Here is a 22,868-nt window from a genome sequence, read left to right on the forward strand (position 1 = left end):
TATCTCCAAAAGTGGCCATGTTCATCAGTTCAATCCTGTTTTTACAAGGTTACATTTAAACACTAATATCTGAAAATTCTATTGGTTAAAATTATCAAAAATATTCAGGAACTTTAAGGTCATATTTAATGTTCCATCATGTACTCGTAGTTTTATTCAATATATATCTACAAAAAGAATCTCTGGTAAAGCTAGATATTTTTGAAGTGTATTTGTTTACAATACCTTTAAGCAACCATGAAAAAGTGTTCTTTCTTTCACTTTCTCTGCATCCTATGTTCATCACATTCTTATCATCTGAAATGCTATCTGAAACTATTGCTTCCAGATATTCTGAGTAATATTTTTATACGTTCATGCCAACTGTGACACACAGAAAAAGCTATACTTGTAGATTAGAAATTAAATCTTCTAATTCGAAATTGTTAAGTTTATGTACATTGTAAACAATAAATATTTCAAACTAACATAATCAGTTTCATTAATCAATATAATGATGGCTCAGTTCAATAATGTGATAACTCAAATAATGTCATTTTCAAAATTATTTGGTTAGATTCCTTTTTTCTGATCATTTCTGTTCTCTTGTGTGTTAAGTCAGATTCCTCCATTTGTGGACGCCAAAGCAGATAATGTGTTGTAGAAATGAAACTTTGAGGTCAGTTATGCTACATCTTCGGTATCATAGTTTTCAAATAAAACTTGTGCATTGTTGTAAGCATAAACAATTGTGCTATTGATTTATGTTCATTCCAGTGATGTGGTCACACTTTCTGATTCATTTTAGTATTCATTGTCAGTCAGGTGCTTCTAGTGTGTTGATTGCAAACATACTTACACAATTAGTATTAACTAATAAAACGGAAAGGTACAAGTGGAGTTTTAAATTTGTGCAGGTTGCCTAAAAAATTCAGAATTCTTCAAGTAAGTGAATTTATTATCTCATAAAAGTAGATAAATAGGCGGTACATTATTGCTTCACGTCCGTAGGTTTACCCTCAAAGTGCCCTACACGTGACCCCTGGGTGGTGCTAAGAAAGCAATTACTGTGGCTGCTGGACCTATCTTTTTAAAGATCCTCCAGCAATGGCAGAAGTATTTCATGGAAATGGCTCTTCTCAGAGCTACCAGACAAGAAACATCGGACCTTTCATCCATGTTTTCGAGCTTAACGTAGAAAGCATCAGCAGAGCAAAATGTGACTACCTGTCCAAAGTTATCCTGAATAATAATATAGATGTTGTGTCTATACAGGAAACCCATACAGCCAATGAAGAAGAGTGTCTGAAAAGGGGCCGCATTAATGGTTTCACGGCTCTTGGTGCAACATATCACAGTGCACATGGTATAGCTACTTATGTTCCTAATAATATCCGAGATGCCTCACTGCTCGTTCAAAACGAAGACGAAGACATCCGTTGTGTTTCTGTGCGAGTGGCACATGTTACTATTTTTAACATTTATAAACCCCCAAACGCACAGTGGTCAGGTACCATACTCCCGACTGCTCAGCACCCTGCAGTTTATATAGGCGACTTCAACAGCCATCACGAACTATGGAAGTACTCAGATGACAATGTATGTGGAAAGAAACTCGTAGAATAGACAGAAATGAACAATCTCCATCTGATTTTTGACCCAAAAGATCTTGGTACTTTCCAGTCAGCTGCATGAAATAGGGATTCCAATCTTGACTTGTGATTTGTTAGCAGCAATGAGGGAGGACAGCCCTTACATACCAGTCGTAAAGTGTTAAGACATTTTCCCCACAGTCAACATGGCCCCATTGTAGTGGACATTGGATTCAAAATTCCTGTTGTACGGTCAATACCACATGCTCGGAGGAAATTCAGAAAAGCAAATTCGTCAGCATTCACCACTGAACTGGATAAATGTGTTCGGTGGATTGCTCCCAAGCACAATTACAAGCGTTTCGTAGATGCACTTATGATGGCGGCTAAGTAGAGTATTCCATAGAAAAGAATACATCCCTGGTTGGAATGTAGAGACTGATGCACTCTATAACGAATATCGACATACTGGTGATGAAGACATAGCTGATGAACTTCTTTCCAGCATGGATACTACCCGGAGAGGACGGTGGATTGAGACAGTGGAGAATATCGACCTAACTCATTCCAGTAGAAGATCTTGGGGGCACCGCAGAAAACTTGGAGGAAGGACACCTTTGGTGAAGCAACAGCCTGGAGTTACTCCGGATGAAGTAGCATCTCACATCGTCACAACTTCCCAAACTCCATCAGATAAGAAACATACCAAATACATACGGCGCCAGCTCCAAACTCTGGAATCAAGAACACCACGCACATCAAGGTATTCACAACCGCTTACGGTGCAAGACATCAATGCTGCTCTCAAAGACGTTAAACCAAGTACAGCTCCAGATTTTGACGACATTCATCCAGAATTTCGCATTCATTTAGGGAAGAATGCAAGTTGGCTGTTAAGGTTTTTTACCGACCTTCTACAAAACAGACAACTCCCGGCAGAATTCAAACGAACGAAAGTGATTTCCACCTTGAAACCAGGTAAGCCTGCCAATGACCCAAGCAGTTATAGACCAGTTGCCCTTGTTTTTGAGAGGCTATTCCACAACAGAATCAGCGCAACTATTTTTCAGCGTATTACAGTTGATCAAGCTGGATTCAGGCCAAATCGCAGCTGCTGCGAAGAAGTGCTTTCACTGACATTCCACATGGAAGCAGGTTTCCAGAAACAACTCAAGACCTCAGCTGTATTCATTGATCTTACAGCAGCATTTGACGCAGTCTGGAGGGAAGGATTAATTTACAAGCTTCTCCGAATTGCACCCCGTAGGACCATCGTGCAGGTTATAAGCAATATGCTCAATGACAGAAGATTTCGAGTGTGTGTAGGAAATAGTATGAGTAGAGAAAGGAAGCTCAAAAATGGATTACCTCAAGGATCGGTACTGTCTCCCCTACTGTTCAATTTGTATATCTCCGATCTCCCAGAAAGATCATCGCAAATATTTTGTTATGCTGATATCATAACACTAGCCACTCAAAATCAATACCTTAGTGTGACAGAAGAAGTGCTACAAAGAGACCTGATTTCACTTGAAACGTACTTCAAGAAATGGCAACTGTGTCCTAACTCTAACAAAACAGAAGTGTCATGTTTTCACCTGAATAATCGCCAAGCTGGCATTAAACTTCACATACGTTTTTGTCACCAAGAACTTCGGCATAGCAGCTATCCCAAATATTTGTGGATTACACTTGATCGCACACTATCTTACAAACAACATCTTATGAATCTGTCAAAAAAGCTCAAAACACGTAATATTATCCTTCAGAAATTGTATGGCTCAAGTTGGGGTTCATCAGCAAAGACTTTATGATCTGCTTTGGGACTGGTATTCTCGTGTGGTGAGTACTGTGCACCAGTTTGGCTGGATAGCCCATATACAAGACTAATTGGTACTCAACTGAATGTTAGCTTGCGGTTAATATCTGGTACTATCCAGTCCACACCCCTTTATTGGCTCCCAATTCTGTCAGGTATAATGCCACCTGTTTTTAAAAGATAAAATGCTCCCATCCGAGAGTTCAAGAAGATAGAAATGAAGCCTCAACTGCCTGTTTTGGATGATATTCCTGTTCTCATGGTAACGAGGTTGGAGTCACGACATCCATCTTAGCATGATGCTGTCGCATTGGCTGATGGGAATTTTCACCCTTTAGAAGAATGGAGAAGTCGCTGGAAAGTTGCCACAGACAGTTCCTTACACAACATCTTTTCTGGTGAACATCATCTACCGCGTAAGATTTGGACCGCTCTGAATTGGGTGAGAACAAATCATGGACGACACAGGGATGCCCTTTATAAGTGGAAATATATCTCATCACCAGAGTGCGACTGTGGTGCATCTCGACAGATGATCCCCATATTGTAAGTGAATGTACACGACGTTCCTACACAGGTAGCCTGAGTGACTTTTTGGAACCAACAGAGGAAGCCATACAGAGGATCACTCAACTGGACATTCTGCTATAAAACATGTTTCTTGTCTGTGTACATTTGTAAATACTATATATTTGTATATATGTATCTAACTTGTTGCCCTATACTAATAATAATAATAATAATAATAGGTAAATAACGTAGTGATATAATATTCTTTCAAAATTGTAATTATTGTCACTGACCTTACAAAGTAACACAAGTGTATGTCCTGTTTTAAAGCATTTAATGCAGTAGTGCTTTTGAACTGTAATTGTGACATTGCTAATTAATTTTTTGCTGTCACACCTTTGTTGGTTACAGTGTGAAATGATCTTTGATAATCCGTGGGAAATGATTGTATAGTCTCGGATTGGTGCTCTTAACCAAGCCCTTGTATCAGCAGGTCATGCGATGGTTAGTCGTAGCCTAAGGTTTGACTTCAAACCAGATTTGTGCTGGAAACTATGAATCCTGAATGGTTTATTTGATTTTGTGGGTGGTTAGAGTCTTCTCGGCTCTTATGTGATGCACTGACTTGTTCCTACTGTACTTTCACAACTAGTGGCAAGAAATATCAATGTCGGCCCTCAGAACTACCAAGTACCAGCTCACACTCTCTGTTTCTTTGTAATTCATGTGTAACAGGACACAGTAGGCTACGTTAGAGAACAATCTTGTATTATGACCACCAGTAAAAAATGTTGCTTATGAATCCTTTCCACACACAAAATCATATTTCTATTTTTGGTGGAGTCTAAATTAGCTTTCTACTTTCTAAACATATTTTGTGCAGAGACCAGCAAAGCGACATGCATTTTATGTGTCTTCTTTTTTCTTGGCATATATGTCAGAGGACAGTCCATTGTCTATGTAGCTTAGTCCATTTTACATCATAGATTTTAGATGCTTCTGAAGGATTCAGTCGACCGGATCTTATCTGCTACTTCCCACTTTGTTTTATATCTCACCTCAGGCGCTATTGTTTCCTCACTCTCATTTCAGCAGTCTACAAATATCACGCCGCAACTTAAATGACTTCCTTTAAAAATGTCTAAACTATTTGCCATGCCAGTTGGGTATTGAATTACATAAGAAAAGATTTTAAGATTCATAAAATTTCCTAATTGCTGACTTGTGGAAATACACGTATTTCTGAGATTACCAATTATAGATGAGATTACCTTCCATTTTTGGAGAGACACATCGTCCTGTGCTAAATAGTGATGAGGCTTACTTCCGTTTGTGTAGAGACACATGGTCCTGAACTAACCACTTACTTATGTGGCTTCCTTCCAGCTTTAGAGCGTTGAGTGTCACATGGCCCTGAGCTGACGACTTTGTGCCACTCCTGCATGGTCTTCATATTTATAGGCGTGATCGGAGTGAAAATAACAAACTGATTAATATGATCGTCTGCTGTCTATGACGTATGTAAGCAGAAATATGAATTGCAAAATTCTATTCAGGCTAGAATACACTGACAGACTCCCCTCTTGTAGGTACTCGTAGAATTCCACCGGATATTCAAACAGTCCTTCCCATTTAACACAGGTATACCATTTTTTTTTATTTTTTCAGTTATAAGTTTTTCTGCACAATGCATTTATAGGAGTCACTTAAACACGAAATCCAGAAGCGTCCAGACATTCAAACTCTATTTTGTGAAAATAAGTTTTTATAGATATCGGACATAGGCATTAGGGGAGAAAAATTGAACATACAATTAACTAATTTGAATGTTAGAATGTGTAAAATATCCATTGCATTCCATTTTTGTAACAGAATATTCATCAGTCTGCATCTGGTGGCAGGGTCCGTTGTTGAGGTTCATTGACTCCAGTTAGTTCGGTCTCGGGCCATGTCTGCATGTAGTCTTCCAACTTTCAGGCCGTTGTGCACTTTATCAGTCTATGCTGTCTGGTTCGTCCCTAGCGCCTCTTTTCACCGACTTTCTGTATAATACTCTGACTTTCCCAATGTATCGTCATCTACACGCAACACATGACCAAACCAGCGCACACGCCTTTTACCAATTTTCTTCTGGATCGCTGCAATGCCAAAACGTTTTCTAATAACATCATTTGAAATGTGATCTAGTCTAATTATGCCAGCCTTCCATCTAAGCAACTTCGTATCCATGATGCTTAGTTGGCGTTCTACCTCTAGAGCTGGTCAGCATTCGTTGCCGTAGAAAACGACAGGATGGATATCGATAGGACAGAGATCAGTTCGGTAGAACTTAGTTTAGAGATGGCCCTTCGTCCAAAGTTCGGAAGGGCGCCTGTTGTCATTCTCCACTTCAGTCAGGCTTTGTATATCCTTAAGTTGATTTCATCAGTAAGTCGGCCATAATCATAGATTGTGGAGCCAATATACTTAAATATCTCTACTCGTGCAATATCTTCAACGTCATCATGCATGGTTCCAACTTCTCGACGATGTAATGCAATGTATTCTGTCTTTTTCTTGTTGGGGCACGGGGCTTATTGCGCTAGTCGATTGTTCCAGTCTTCTGTTTGACGCTGCAGGTCTAGCTTATTCTCTTCAGCCAAATGATATCATTTGCTTTGAGAAGTGTCCATGGTATTGGACTGCGCAGGTTTGTGGTAATTTTGTCCATCACAAGAATGAGCTGCAGTGGTGATAAGCCGGGGCCTTGATGGACTCCTACAGTTATGCGGTAGTCATCAGACGCTCCTGAGGCAGCTTGAACACAACTCATTTGTTCTTTGTAGAGCAATTATACCCTCTCAGCAAGGTGCTCTGGAATGCCATGTACTTGTAGGGCTGACTGATTAGGTCATGAAGTACCCGATGGAAGGGCTTCTAAGGGTCCAGAAATTTGTGATGAAGCCTCTTATTCTTTTCACAGTGTTTCTCAAGTAATAGTCCGGCAGCATGGGTTTCTCCTATTGCGCCACAATTTTACACAAATCCAGCTTGGCTTGTTGTATGTTTGTCTAAATCGCTAATCCTTTTTTCGAAGATTTGTTCTAAGTCTCTCATTGCGAGGCTCAGAAGTATGTTCGGGCCGTGATTAGAAAAATTGGCAGGGCTTCCCCTATTTCTGAATTGATAATCCGTCGCTAGTCTGTTTGTTTTTGACCTTCTTTGATGATATGGTTGAAAAGCTTGCTTTAGCCACACTGCTGCATCCCCCCATTGAGAGAAACAAAACTCTGCTGGAAGATAATCGGGACAGATGGCTTATCTGGTTTCATTTCCTTCAGCATAGTCTGGACTTTAGTGACGTCATTTTCCTACGTTGGACCTCCAACAGCGGAGGTGATTAGCATTGGTAGATACGGAAATTCCATGATTGAAATGTTGTCAAAATAGTTTCACCAGTGTACTCGCGCTTCCCGTCTGTCCAGTAGCAAATCGCCTGTTTCCTCATTGATGCCGTAAAAACGTTGGACTTCTGACGTTTTGCGATGGCTCGATTGGACTAGCCGTTAAAAATTCCGCTCGAATTCGCGCATGTCATGTTTCACATATAGACCTGCCTACCGGTTTGATTTTGTAACGGCAAATACCTCCTTCATTTTACGAGTGGCTGCCTTGTAGGCATTCCAAAGAGCAAGAAACTCGTGGTACAGCTGCTTCTTCAACCGTACTGCATATTTAACATCTTCATTCCTTGGCCATATATCATGTTTAATCCTTCGTTGTCGTCGCCCTGACTTAATTGTTCCAGGAATAGAGCGAAAGGCGTCTTTCAGTTTAGTCCGGGTCACTTCAACTATAGTGATTTGTCTCCTTCTTCAGGGGCAACCATTTGATCGCAATTTGTATATTTCCTGTGAAGTATTGGGCTCTTGGTTACTTTATCCACAGCTTAGATGACTGGTCGTTGTTGCATCGCAAGGATTTAATAAGGGACAACTGTTATCTCTAGAACATCTTCGATATTTCACCCTCTCACAAGGATGTAGTCAATGCGAATTGGATGGGAGCCACTGTAGTACAGAGTAGATGAATATCACTCTTTTTGAACCGTGTGTTTGCGGTGATCAGTTTCTGCATAATCGCGAATTTGTTGGGCATCGTCGTTCTTTTCTCCATATCCATGAACGCCATGGACTGTTTGTTCTCCTTTCCTCGGTCCGACACGTCCATTCAGATCAGCGGCAGCGATAAGATAGTCAGCGGTCTTCTTGTCAGGCGGTGCCCAGAACGCATCTTTGGTTTCCATGCGCACGTCAGTTTGTGGAGCGTTGCGCTGAAATATTGGAATTTCCTTCTTTCCCCAATGCGGACGAGTTACATCAAGCGATTGTGAAACTTTTGCACCTCGGAGACTGAACCGTCAAATTTAGCTGATATGACAATGTCAACACCATGAGGTGTTCTTCGGTTTCTGTTGTACACCAGTTAGTAACCACACCTCTTTTCACATGACTTTTCTCCAATCCATCTTTTTTTCCGCACCTCTCAGATGCCTACAAGCCTTCTCTCAAGTGCAGTCGCATATTCGCTACTTCACCCAGGCATAATTCAATGATGGTATACAAAATGGGGGTACTAGCATGGTTAGCCGTCACAGCCCGTGCGACTGTAACCCTGGCATACTTTTCATGCTCACTGGGCACTGCCAATGCGCGTCCCTTCCAGGGGCTGCACTAACCTTGGCTCCGATACCATGAGACATATTTCTGTAATGATGTAACGGCATTATTATACGGCCGGCTTGTCTTGAAGCATTTAAGTGTTCATGACGGAAGGTAGTAACGCAGCTGCGGACATGGAGAACAGATGCCTTTTGCAGCCACTCCTCTAGAGAAGAAACGCTACCCTCTTTTCTGCATTAACTTCCAGAAATTTAGTGTACCTCTTCCGCCATCTGGTCCCTAGTGAACGTCTCCATCTCCGCCAAAGTTGCCATTAAAGACTTTGTACATGTTTGGTACGTGAAAGCTTTTATATTTTGCTCAAGTTCATCGGCAGGCCAGCGGGGAACCCGTCTTCGTCACCTGGGAAGCGCCACGTGTTACAGCAATATAGCTGGTTGGTGTAGAATATTTATCAATGCTAAATGAAACATTATTTTACTGAAAACTAATTGTGAACCTAATAAATTACTTGTCACAGGAATCAAGTATTCACGTAAAGAAGAAGGGTTACAGACTTTTGCACCTTTGCTTGGTGTGATATGCCACAGTACGCATGACATACCATCCGGTGTCGTATTTTCTGCCCCCTGTTGTCTAGTGGTGTCAACATCAATATCTTTTTTGATGATCAAGAGATTTAGTCTGTCATATCTGGAATCAATGCCCCCCTTTCATTTGTCCACTTATTTTCTCCAAAGAGCGCAGTAAAAATACATGCTCGAGCCTCCCATTACTTTGCTTGTGAGCCAGTCATGCATTCGACTGGGCCATGTGAATTCAGTTCATACAGCATGAATTGGAATGCACCAGTCCATGTTACGATATATTTTAGCCTGCGTGATCGATTTTCCCATGTCGCAGTTGTAAGCGGATCTCACCTTTAGCCAATAAATTTGCATTTCACGCCCTTCTTCCGTTGAATATGTAGAACTACTCTGTGGTGGGGAGACAGGCTCAGAATTGGATGCTATCCAACTATGTTATGAATCCACTAAAAATAATCACGTTGCCAGTGATCTTTTGAAATAAATAGAATAATATTCCTTCTTTTACATAGCAGCAATATCCACTACGGTGCAATTCAACGTCTTGTCATCTCGAATTTTGGCTCAAGCCTTATTTTCATGCTCCTTCTATCCGTATTGTTAAAGTAATACTTGTAAGAATATTCAAGGGCATGATAGGTTGCGTTTGGTTTCAAAATTAGGACATTAGGACATTGTAATAAAACGCTACCACCAATGCCATATTCTGTGTTGCCTTCATAATGTCTTCAACAGCAGTGCCTTGAGGATAAAAGACAGTATCAATGCTAGCGAGAGAGCCGTCGTATACTTGTTATATTTCAGCTTTGCCAGGATTTCATCAGGATTAGTGGCTACCGTGTTAAATACAGGAATTCAGGCGTAGACTGATGTAGTACATGGTAGTAAGTATGAACGTCCTTGTATAAACCTACCGTCCTATTATAGGTTGGCTATGTTTGATTGCACATCAAAGATACATATTTCGGAAAAGCGACACAGTGACATAATAAAATGCTATAGTAATATAACAATGTACAAATACAATATGTATATTTGTGTGACAAAATAACATTCATAAAAATTAGCCGTGTTTCAACAGAACTTGCTGAATTTCGGCAAACGTTCTCAACTTTATTAATATCTACAGCACAGACATTCTCTCAAACAACCTCAAGAACAAGGTCCTTTACAAAAATTATTACTTCCCTGCAACAAAGCGCAGAGTGCTTCAACAAGATCAAAACTCCAAAGCATATGCCGTTCTTTATGTACGAGAACAGACTGCGGATTTCGATAGAATAATATGTGCTGGATTAAATAGCTTGTATGAGTAATTACCCTTTTAGGCTGGACCACTTCTCATGCTTTCTTCAAATGAGGTTGTCTATTAACTCGTACATTTCTAAACCGTGACAAGTTTCTTGCGCCTGATATCGTGATTAAGAAAAGACGCAACATATTCTCGTAACAAGTGAGAGCTTTTGAAATTTAACCTCAGATGATGTTTACTCTCAGGAATGTAATGTTTATGAGTAACGAGCTCTCTGCACTGGATATCAGTGATTGGAATGTCCAGTAGCAAATCCCCTGTGTGAGAGATGTAGTGGATTTGGCTGTTGAACTATTGGTCACATGGTTTTAATTTGTCACTGTAGATCGAGACCCGAGGTGAGCTATAGAGATCATCAACCTCCGGACGGCGGATCATCTAGTTTTAGGTGTAGTGGGTGCAGTGAAGTCCTGCCTAGGAAGTTGGACTTCTTGCGACATCTGAAGAGACACAAGGAAGATCGACCATTCAAGTGCGATCACTGCGGAAAGGTGTTATGTAGCCAAAGCAGCTTGTCGAAACACCTCAGGATCCATCCGCTCCAAGTGTGCGGATTTTCTGATAATTGCTTTACAAAGAAGAAAATGCTGACTGATGACACGCGATTGCATAAAGGTGGGATTATAAACGAATGCTCAGTATTTCATAAAAATTTCAGGAAAAGGCCGGACGTTATGGGGTCTCCCACGGGCGAGAACCGATACTGCTGCAACGTCTGTGGAAAATCCTTCAGCTGGAAAAAAAAAGCACGTCACATGGGGATTCACACAGGCAACAAGCCTCACTTTAACACTGTATGTTGCAAATCATTTGTCAACAAATTCAGTTTATCTTATCCCAAGCTGACTCAAACAGGAGAGAAGCCAATCATTGCGATGTCTAGCAAGTCATTCATTCAGAAAGGCAGTCTAACCGGTCATATGAGGACCCATGCAGGCGAGAAGCCATTCACCTGTAATGTCTGTTGCAAATCATTCATACAGAGAGGTAAACTAACCGAACATATGCGGACCCATACAGGCGTGAAGCCTTACAGGTGCAATGTTTGTAGCAAATCATTCGTACAGAAATGCATTCTAACCGGTCATATGCGGACCCATACAGGTGAGAAGCCATACAGGTGCAATATCTGTGGCAAATCATTCACAGAGAAAGGCAATTTGTCCGATCATATGCGGACCCATACAGGCGAGAGGCCTCACAAATGCAATGTCTGTGACAAATCATTCACAACGAAAGGCAATCTGACTGATCATTTGCGGACCCATACAGGCGATAAGCCATACAAGTGCAATGGATGTGGCAAATCATTCACAAGGAAAGGCAGTCTGAACGATCATATGCGGACCCATACAGGCGAGAAGCCTTACAGTTGCAATGTCTGTGGCAAATCATTCACAATGAAAAACAGTCTGACCGATCATATTCTTACCCATACTGGCGAGATGCCATACAAATGCAATGTCTGTGGCAAATCATTCAAACAGACAGGTAAACTAACCGAACATATGCGGATCCATACAGGCGAGAAGCCATACAGCTGCAATGTCTGTAGCAAATCATTCGTACAGAAATGCATTCTAACCCGTCATATGCGGACCCATACAGGCGAGAAGCCTTACACGTGCAATGTGTGTGGCAAATCATTCAGAACGAAATCCAATCTGACCGATCATATGCTTACCCATACTGGCGAGAAGCCATACAGTTGCAGTGTCTGTGGCAACTCATTCATACTGGGAGGTAAACTAACCAGACATATGCGGTCTCATACAGGCGAGAGCATCACAGCTGCAATGTGTGTGGCAAATCATTCGCAAGGAAAGGCAGTCTGACCGATCATATGCGTACCCATACAGGCGAGAAGCCAAACAGCTGCAATGTCTGTGGCAAATCATTCAGAAGGAAAGGCAGTCTGACCGATCATATGCGTACCCATACAGGCGAGAAGCCAAACAGCTGCAGTGTCTGTGGCAAATCATTCACAAGGAAAGGCAGTCTGACCGATCATATGCCTACCCATACAGGCGAGAAGCCATACAGCTGCAATGTCTGTGGCAAATCATTCATAAAGGGAGGCAAACTTACCGAACATATGCGGAGACGTACAGGCGAGTCATAAAGAAAGGCAAACTAAGCGAACAAATGCGGACCCATACAGGCGAGAAGCCATACAGCTGCAATGTCTGTGGGAAATCACTCATAAAGAGAGGCAAACTAACCGAACATATGCGGAGACATAAAGGCGAGTCATAAAGACAGGCAAACTAACCGAACTTATGCGGACCCGTACAGGCGGGAAGCCTTACAGCTGCTATGTCTGTGGCAAATCATTCCTAAGGAAAGGCAGTCTGACCGATCATATGCGGACCCATACAGGCGAGAAGCCAAACAGCTGGAATGTCTGTGGCAAAACATTCACAAAGAAAGGCACTCTGACCTAACTGTTTATATGCGGACACACACAGAAGAGAAGCCATACTGTTACAAAATTTATTCCACTGAAGCACAACTTGTAGGATTCCGGCAAGATATAGCAGATATCCTGGATTCAGGAGGTCAATTGGACTGTATCGCGACTGACCTGTCTAAGGCATTTGATAGGGTAGATCATGGGAGACTACTGGCAAAAATGAGTGCAATTGGACTAGATGAAAGAGTGACTGAATGGGTGGCTCTGTTTTTAGAAAATAGAACTCAGAGAATTATAGTAGGTGATGCTTTATCTGGCCCTGTAAAAATTAAGCGGGAAATTCCTCAAGGCTGTATTATTGGACCTTTATGTTTTCTTATATATATATATATATATATATATATATATATATATATATCATCACGTCACTCTCTTGTAGAGAGTAATAAATAAGTTACAAGATTGTGAGCAACTGCAAAATGATCTCGATAATGTTATCGGGTTGTTGCATTTTCAGATTAAAGCTCGCAAATGAGCTGTTTTCATTCAGTAATGGCTACAATACGCCACCCATATCCAATCCCTCCTTCAACGATAACGGCCCTTCCTCCCCAACATCAATAACCGAATCACCGCCGTCTCAATCTATGTATGTAGGATTGAGACGGCAGTGAACCGAACTGCCGAACCTAACCCCCACCACTACCACGTGCAAGGGTTTGACAGCGGCATAGGTCCTACCCTTCCGAGGGCCCGGCTCAGACTGAATACTTTTACCCTCCACTCGCGTGGGCGCGCTGTTGTACATCACGTCACTCACCCTAAGCCCACGTGACGAATACGGCAGCTCCTATTGGTAGAAACATCTCCCGAATGCTATTGGTTGATTTGAGTCTGACAACTTGGACCACGTGGGACGACCGCGCTTTTGACGTTTATGACATTTTGCTTTACTTTGATTTGTATGCGTATATCTGTTATCTCCGTTTGCGTGTTTGAAGAAAAAGTACAAGATTTGAGGTAAGCATCCTTACTGTTCTTGTTTTACTAATCTCCTGAGGCCAGAACATGAAAACATACCAAGGCAATGAATTTCGGATAATTTGAAACATAAGTGCGGCCAGTATCCAGTATTCGGGAGATAGGTTCGAACCCCACTATTGGCAGCCCGGAAAATGGTTTTCTGTGGTATCCCATTTTCACACCAGGCAAATGCTGCCGCTGTACCTTAATTAAGGCCACGGCTGCTTCCTTCCCATTCCTAGGCCTTTCCTCTCCCATCATCGTCATAAGACCTATCTGTGTCGGTGCAACGTAAAGCAACTAGCCTTATCATAGTTGTCCCCCTGTGGGTATGGGCAGTAGAATAACAGCCACAGCATCCTCTGCCTGCTGTAAGAGACAACTAAAAGGGGTCCCATGTGGGCTCTGTACTTGGGAGCTTGGATAGGCGACCACGGATCCCTTAATTGAATTTTGGCTCTGCTTCCGCTTACTTGTGCCAGGCTCCCCAATTTCATCTATCCTAGTTGTACTTTCTCTTAAAACAATGAACTAGATTTTAGGCCCTTTTAATCACCAGGCATCATCATCTTAAGCAAGGAGATTTGTGGTGAGGGCAAGATATTTGGTGGCCATGACATATACTAGGAACTGTCCCATCATTCGCCTTACTGCAGGCGAAAGGAAAAACCAATCTCAGGACAGCCAGTGGTAGGGGAACAGCCCGTTTCTGTGTCCCAAATGCAGAGGTGTAGAAACACGGTGGAACCATAGCCACCCCTCCTCTGCTTGGTTGGCCGGTTGGAGTGCATGCTGTCAGACCACAGATCAGCCTACTCTGCAACCACCAACATAGATTTCTGCCTTCGATATACAGTAGGTACAAATGGCACTGTCAGAAGTGAGTTCCCACTGTCTTCAACTGGCATTTCGTCTAGGTCACAGCAATGTCCCTTGCACACCGTAATGTTGTGGAAGTAGCAGCATATTGTTCATAATACTGTACTAAATTAGCAAGCAATTCCTTGGACATAGCTCTTAATAGGTGGAGCTATGTTGTGACTTGGCATGGGAATGTTTGTGCTGGATCAGCTGCCATATTATTGTATGTAGATCCTGATGCTACATATTTCTGTAAATTTATTACAACTCCTCTCCTGCGGATGGACTGAAAGGAAGCATTATTTGTACCTCCTGCATGTTGTAAGAGGGAGCAATCACAGAATCTGTAAGCTCTCTCTTGTCTTTTAAACCCTCAAATATATTCATGATTCCATCCTCTTCCATGTAGCAGAAATTTTTTGATATATCCTACTGTCACATAAAATAGAACATACTTTATTGTAAATAGTGTAGATCAATGAATACAAGGGATGCATACAATTTTGTAGCTTGACATTGTTTATCATCTAAATGCAGATGACTGAATGATATGTTGTGTTTTGGTGCAGTATGTCGGAACAGAGTATGTGCTATCATGTCTTGGTTTCTTCAAACACTACTCTGCCAGAGATTTGCCATCCTCTAGTAGATGCAAAAGAAGTACAAATCTCAATATTTTTCAGTGTGTGGCCCAAGGTGCCTCTTTTGGCAGACTGAAAGATGTATCATATAGTAAGTTCCTTGGGAAAATACAAATGGTGTTGCTGAAAACTTTTGCAATGTCAGTGCAACGTTAAACTGCAATAAGAGAGAAAAGTATTATGTTGTACCTTGTCAGTTCCAGTCTTTCTTTCATAAATTAATGATCTTGTATTTGTGTTGTATTGAATAGTTTTCTGGCTGATGAATATTAATTGATGATTAACACTGCTGAATATAATTTCTACACACTTTTATACCTGTAACACTGTGGATAGTAGGTAGAATATAGCTCCATAAATCAAAAGATCATGTTTCATTTAAATTTACCTTTGAATCCTACAAACTCCCTCCTTAGCATATGACTTTCCTTTCATCATTTTGGTTCCTGTATATGGTTTTCTTTCTTACATTGTATTTATATTTTATTTCCTGCATAAGTGGCATATCTTGATACTATTGACTGTTACAGTTGGCTTAAGTAGTGTTAAAGAGGACTGATGTACGAGGGGATGTTAGTGTCTATTTCTGTCATAGGTCTTAATCTGAGATAAGGATTGCCAATCCCACTCACCTTCTGGTCACTTCCTTCCTCCCTTTGTGAGTTAGCTTCCTTTTTCCTCAGAAGAAACAAACAAAAGCAGCACAGGCAAGGCCAGTCACTCCGATCCTTCAAGGCTTTGTGAATGAGTAAAAATAAAATATAGCTCCATAATTGAAATAATTATAATAAGCAGCACAAGCTGGTAAGCTTCTATTCTCCAGCAAAAAATTTATTAATAATAATAATAAAGTACAGCCCAACCTCCAGGTGTATTGTTGTTCAGAATGCAGTATTTCAGAAAAAGGTAACATAAAGAAGGAAAGAAAGAAAAGGAAATGAAAGAAAAATAGAAGAGAAAGAAAAAAAAGAAAAAATATATTTAATATAATATTTAAGAGTGGAGGGGGGACGAGAACCTGGGGATCCTCCGCGCGCTAAACGATTTAAATCACCCGCCCGGTAATTTTAGTTCAGCCCTGTTTACACAGAGGCGCTGGTGTGCAATTCCTGGCGATCTTTGCGCAGCCGTTGCGTACAGAAGTAAAAAACAACGTTGAGCGTCATCTCTTACTCATTCTCTTTGACCACGTGTAAAGCCCACTAGAGCAGGACTGTATTGATAGTTGATAGTTAGAAATATAACGGGACATTGCACCCAGTGCTGTTTTCAAGAAGTGTCGTGTACTCTGGAGTTCTCACTGGTAATTCATCCTTTCCTAAATTCAGCCCGTTCTGCTGACTGATACAAATCAAATCCGTTCTTTAAGTGTTTGTTTTAAGTGATTACACTGAATTAAAATATCAGGTTTTGTCTCTAGGTGTGAGGTATGTGTTACATAAGACGCGTATTCCGTTAATTTATTGTGCTGCAGATTTTCTTCATTGAGAAATTGTGATTTCTATCATTTACACTGTGTCCACAATCCCTATTGTCGGTAAGGTTCAAGTTTTATAATTTACTTTTGCGAAAATTATAGATCTCAATTGGGAACAGTAAGAAGTTAATACTAATCTTTCTCAGTTTCAGCATTCTACATATTTTTAACATTTAATATTTTTAATTTTCTTAACTCCTGGCCTTTGTGTCAAAAGTGCCGGCAAATCTGTTCCGCGTGTGTTGTAGCAATATAACGTAACTTACCTTACCTATCCAAATTTTTTGGAGTGAAGAATTTTTCTGAAGGGCTACGCAGGTGAAGAGTTGCGGATATTAGTTTCAGAAAGAAATTACAATATGTAGTGCATAATTTTAATTATTGTGTTACTGTGTTATTTACCTATGTTTGCAATTTAATAGTGACGCTGTGAATGTTGAGTTGTTCTTTACATTGTAGGCTGCGACATATGGTAGTAGGGTTCGAAATTTTGAGAAGTTTCCGTTTAGGATATCATATGTAGAATTCTTGTTATGGTTATCAGTGTTGTTATGGAGATTGTTCTGCATAGTATCAGTCATAGAAATCTTGAGTTTCAATAGGTATGATCACAATATCAACAGTCATGTAAAATTTTGAGTCTTTTTGGTATGTTCATAATATTGACGGTCACGTAAAATTTCAAGCATAATGCTTAGTCTGTTGACAGATAACCTAAGTAGCAATGACTGCAATAAGGTAATATATTTCTCTGGGCTATGTTTCAGTGTAAAATCATAGGAAGTAATCAAGAACCCCGGTACCTTCTAACTACTTCAGTTGCAGTGTGAAATGGACCTGCAAGTAAAAATCAAAGAGGAACCAGCCTGGCTTGAAAGAACAACAAATGCATCACTTGTGAGTCTCATGGCAAATAACTTTATAGAGATCAGGATTTAACCCTTAGTAGCTGAATAAGTTTGGCAGGGGCATAATTTACTATGTGCTTCCCCAATATTAACCCCAGCAGTCGCCATTTGCTACATGGGCATCTAGGAAAAGTATGTCTCTCTTTTGTTTCTTTGTCTGGGAGTATGTGATAATGTGCTACGCAAGGCAGCCAACTCTTAGGAAGTACAAATAACAGTATTTATATACATTTATAGGTCCAACTAGTGACAGAAACTTTGTTCATGGGGCAAGGAAATGGGTTCTGGTGGCACATGACCCCAGATTATGGTCGCCAAGTGGACAATTGGCCTCTAGCATTTACTAGGGAGATGGCAGTGCATGCTATGTTTGATAGTGGCAAAAAGCTGAATTAAAGTTGTGGACTTGATAGTGAAGGAACCTTGGTTAGGTCCAGCTACCAATGAAGTTGTGACAGGCAGCGTTTCAAGATCGAGGCATCAGGACATTTCATGAGCTAAGTACCCATCAAATGACTGTTTATTGTTTATTGATTACCTCTGGCATTTATTGAAATGTATTTCTGTAGCTTGTATGGTTATTTTTTTATTCTCCATGGTTTGGTAATGGTATCGTTGTGGGATTGACATCATCTCCTATCATACATTATCCAATTTTAGTGCTAGTAGCTGCTGAACTGAAGGACAATTGTGGGTGCTGGATTTAATTCGGTTATGGCCAGTAGGTCTTTGAATCTCATAGTGAACATATTTTTCCTCCAAAAGAAATTCCAGGTAAGATTTGCATCATTTAAACTTATTTACAGTGTTACTAATGTTGGGTGATCTCATAGTAAAACTCTGCCTTGGCGGAGAAGCTGTGAAATAATTTTGGAGAAGAAGCGACTTATTGTCATCATCCGTCTGTTGCTACTGCAAACACAGTCCATTGTAATCTTCTGAATGTGTGGCTTACAGTTCAGTCTCTCTTCATCTGATAGCTTACATGGTGATGTGATAACATTCTACTTTCATGTTGGCGAGTGTAATTTGGGTCCATTCTAGAGGTATTTGATGAAGCTGAATATCCCAGCACACGTCTCTAGTTATACTGGCATCAAAGTGAATTCCTGCACATCATTCTTGCACCTCAGAGTCTTTGAAAACCTTGAGAGTTGGAAGAAGGATATTCAATGAATAATTGTGACTCGACAGCAAAAATCTACTCCCAACACTGTGAACTGCTAATTTACAGATGTGATATTGTCCAGGAGTTGCTTAAAGGTGAAATTCTGCAGCTTATACACACTGTTCTCTGAATAAATGTGTGCTGGTTGAGTTCTAAATTACAGACACTACAGAAGAGAACGGTGTCTGAACATATCTGAGATGCAAGTGCACTGCTATTCAAGATCTATACTCTTGACACTTCTTGTTATGTTCTTTTCTTGGGTATATAGAAAAAACAATAGCTGTCATCAACAACAACGGAATTCAAGAACTACAATGTGACCCTACAAATAAATTTCAAAACAAAATAAAACAAGCTATCCAGCAAACAGACTTCATTCTAGCAGAACAAGAAAAAGAAAGCCTCACCATCAAAAAATCCCAAACTCCCCACAGTAAGAGCCATCCCCAAAATACACAAAAGCTCATGTCCCATTAGACCAATAGTAAATTATGATGTGCCAAGTTACAATTTAAGCTATCAACTGTAAAAATCCTAAAAGAGAAAGTCTCACATAAAGAAGACAGATAAATTAAAACCAGCCTAGAACTAATCAACCCATTCCCGCCCGAAAGCACCCGACTGTTCACTTTGCCTTACGGTCCTTATTGCCTGAAAACACCCAGCTGCATTATCTGCATACGTGTGCAATCTATGCAATAGTTTTGTATTTTTTGGTGGTGAATTTTTTTAGGCATTGATGAACATGCAGTACAATATACTAGCCATAGGAAATAAAAAAAGTGAGAATTTGTCTTGAAGTTGTCTAGGCAACGGTCTTGAACTTCCGCGAGTGCTGGTCAGCTGTTTAGTTCGTAAACATGACGGGATTGAATACTGCGGATATTGAGACTGAGCTGAATAACGGCATAAGAAATGACACAGAATTGTTGAGCAGGGGTGGAGGTAAATTTTTAATGAGTAAATAACATATCAACAAAGATAATTTTACTGATAACTGTGGTATAAGTGAAAACGGATATCTAGAAATCGGACCTGATGATGATGCGACTGCAATTCAGATAACACAAACATTTTGTTTCATTATTCAATGATTATACGGATGATGTTGAACCTATCAATAATTTCAAAAGAGTATTATGAGAAATAGGTTATATTTTTACATATGTTAGGCGGAGACAATCTATTCATTGACATTACCGATTGCGTATATATTAATGGAGCAATCAAACAGGCGCATTTCAGTAAAATAGAAACAGAATGGGAAGACACTTGCTAGAGGAAATGAAAGTTGATATACAAGGTCACCATTACACTTCCAGAATCTCATCTTTATTGGCTTAGGGGGATTTAGACAACATGAGAATGTGACAAATACAGCCTACCTCAGTGTTGAGTATCTCCATCACGGGTGGGGGTTTGAACCGGCAAACTTATGACTCAATGAATAGAGAAATGGACATGATGGTATGTTAAATGTTGTAAATGATGGCATATTTTCTAATATTATTGAAAATGTGAATACATTGTGATAAAATGTTTTATAATATTTAACCTCTTCTGAAACGGTGTGCTCTGTTTGAATGTTTCCTAATTAATAGGTTGAAACCTGGGGATAAGCGGATGAATCCATTAAAATTATCGAAAATCTGCATAAAGAAAATACTTCACTGCAGGAAACCAAAGGAATAATTAGCCTTATTAGAACAATGATACACCAAAATAGCTTTGAATTCACTGGCATGATGTATTGCCACAAAGAAGGGTTAGCCATGGGCTCACCATTATAAGGTATAATAGCAAACATTCTTTTGAATAACTTTGAAAATATCTTCTGAACGTATCAGCATTCAAAAGGAATATTATACTGGAGCAGGTATGTAGGTGACATCATGTGCATATGATAATGACTTCACTAATGCACACCAGTTATTAAACACACTAAATTATTTACAAAATTCCACCAGCTTCACAATGGAGCAAGAATCTAATAAGAAAATAACACCACAATCAGCAGGAATAATGGCAAGCTGTCTTACAAAGTGTACAGCAAGCCCACTCAGGTGTTGCATGCTATTGACGAGTCTAACCATGCATACACACTAAAAATAGCTGGATTGAATACAATGATACACAGAGCTGTTTCCATACCAATGAGCACAATGGAGTTCAATGAAGAGGCACGAATTGTTAAACAAATCATGAAAGAAGACAACCACCCTCCAGGCACAGTAGATAAAACATTAAACAAACAAAAGAAAAGTCCCTGGAAAACCACCACACTTGGTTCTCAACTACATTAATAATAACACATAAAAAGTAGGTTATATCTTTAGGAAACAGGGTTTTAATTAACCTTTAGGATGAACAACACACTGCAGAGACACATCAACAAGTGCACCTAAACAAAAAAGACCCTTTCTCAAAGTCACAAGTCTATGAACTCAAGTGCCAAGAACTTAACTGCAATGCCACCTATATAGGTCAGACAAAACAAAATTTCCACACAAGATTCAAATAACACAATAAACGATCAGATATAATCAGCATTCAGCCTTTGGGGAGCACTTATACGACAGTTCACACTATTTCACAGACATCAACACAGATCTAAAAATTTTACACATTGAAAATAAAATCTTCGAATATTAGGGAAGCAATCGAGATCTACATCGCAAAAAGTGCTAACGTAACCAACTTAAATAACCATACACACTTAAAAAATTCCCCGCACATCGCTCTACTCACATAATATCTGGGCCATACTTACTCATTAAATTGGCATTTATCACAATAATATCCTATAGATATTCTCTGTTTCAATTCCATACATTATTCATCTAAAATCATTCAGTTGCATTCATACACCTTACATAAAAGTACATTATAACATGAAGTAGGTTAATAACCTTCTCTCCCCTCTCCAGTGTGGAAGGAGTATTCCACAGTGCTTCACTCGTTCCATCCTACTTCCCCCTCTCCTCCCCATGGTACAGTGTACTAGATTTTAACACCCAGTAGGAGGGATCCACAATGTTTGGCACTCCCCTCTCATGCTTCCCTTCCCCTCTCCGTAAGGTTTGTGCTATACTCAAAACTTTCCATTTGACTCTCCATGACCACAGTCCTGAAATAGTATTTAGTGACAACAAAGTTGGCATTGGCAGTCTAGATAAGTTCAGGAGTTTTCTCGATATATTAATACTTGTAAATTTCTTATTTGTCAGTACTGGCTCATATTATCACTGAACTCTCTATCATTGACAAGTTTATGCAACGTAAACAATGCTGTACATATATGCATATTTTGTGTGATTTCATAGAGTCTGAGGATGTTCTTGTAGAATGAAACATGTCATTCTTTGTATAATAGAGTGTTTATTTTTTACGGGTATGTTTATAGTGTAATAATTTATGTTAAAATTGTATGTTTGACAAACGAGAAAGTTTTTGTTACATTTAACTAAGTCTACAATGGAAAGTATGGCTCCATCTTTAACAAACTCTCCATTTTGTGCGTCATTTTATCTTCCTTTCCTTAGTTCAGCTACTGTTCTATTTCTTCTGTATTAAATGGGATAAGTGCGTATATTCTGGACTTTTATACTTTAATTCGCTTTTACTAGTAAACTAACTTGTAATAGAATGTAAGCTTTAGATCACAGTCCCACCTGCACCCCTGTAGTGTCAAAATGTTTCATGAATCCAAGTGAAAAATTTAAAGGTCTCGTAGTACGAGGGCCATCCGATAAATAGGTTTCCCTATTTTACAAAAAACACAAGCAGGCTATTTACACTTGTGCTGGCCCTGCAGTGTGGGGGTAGCATGCCTGCCTCTTACCCAGAGGCCCCGGGTTCAATTCCTGGCCAGGTCAGGGATTTTTACCTGCATCTGAGGGCTGGTTGGAGGTCTA

The sequence above is a fragment of the Anabrus simplex genome, chromosome X (assembly GCF_040414725.1).
Source record: "Anabrus simplex isolate iqAnaSimp1 chromosome X, ASM4041472v1, whole genome shotgun sequence".
Classification (NCBI taxonomy): Eukaryota; Metazoa; Arthropoda; class Insecta; order Orthoptera; family Tettigoniidae; genus Anabrus; species Anabrus simplex.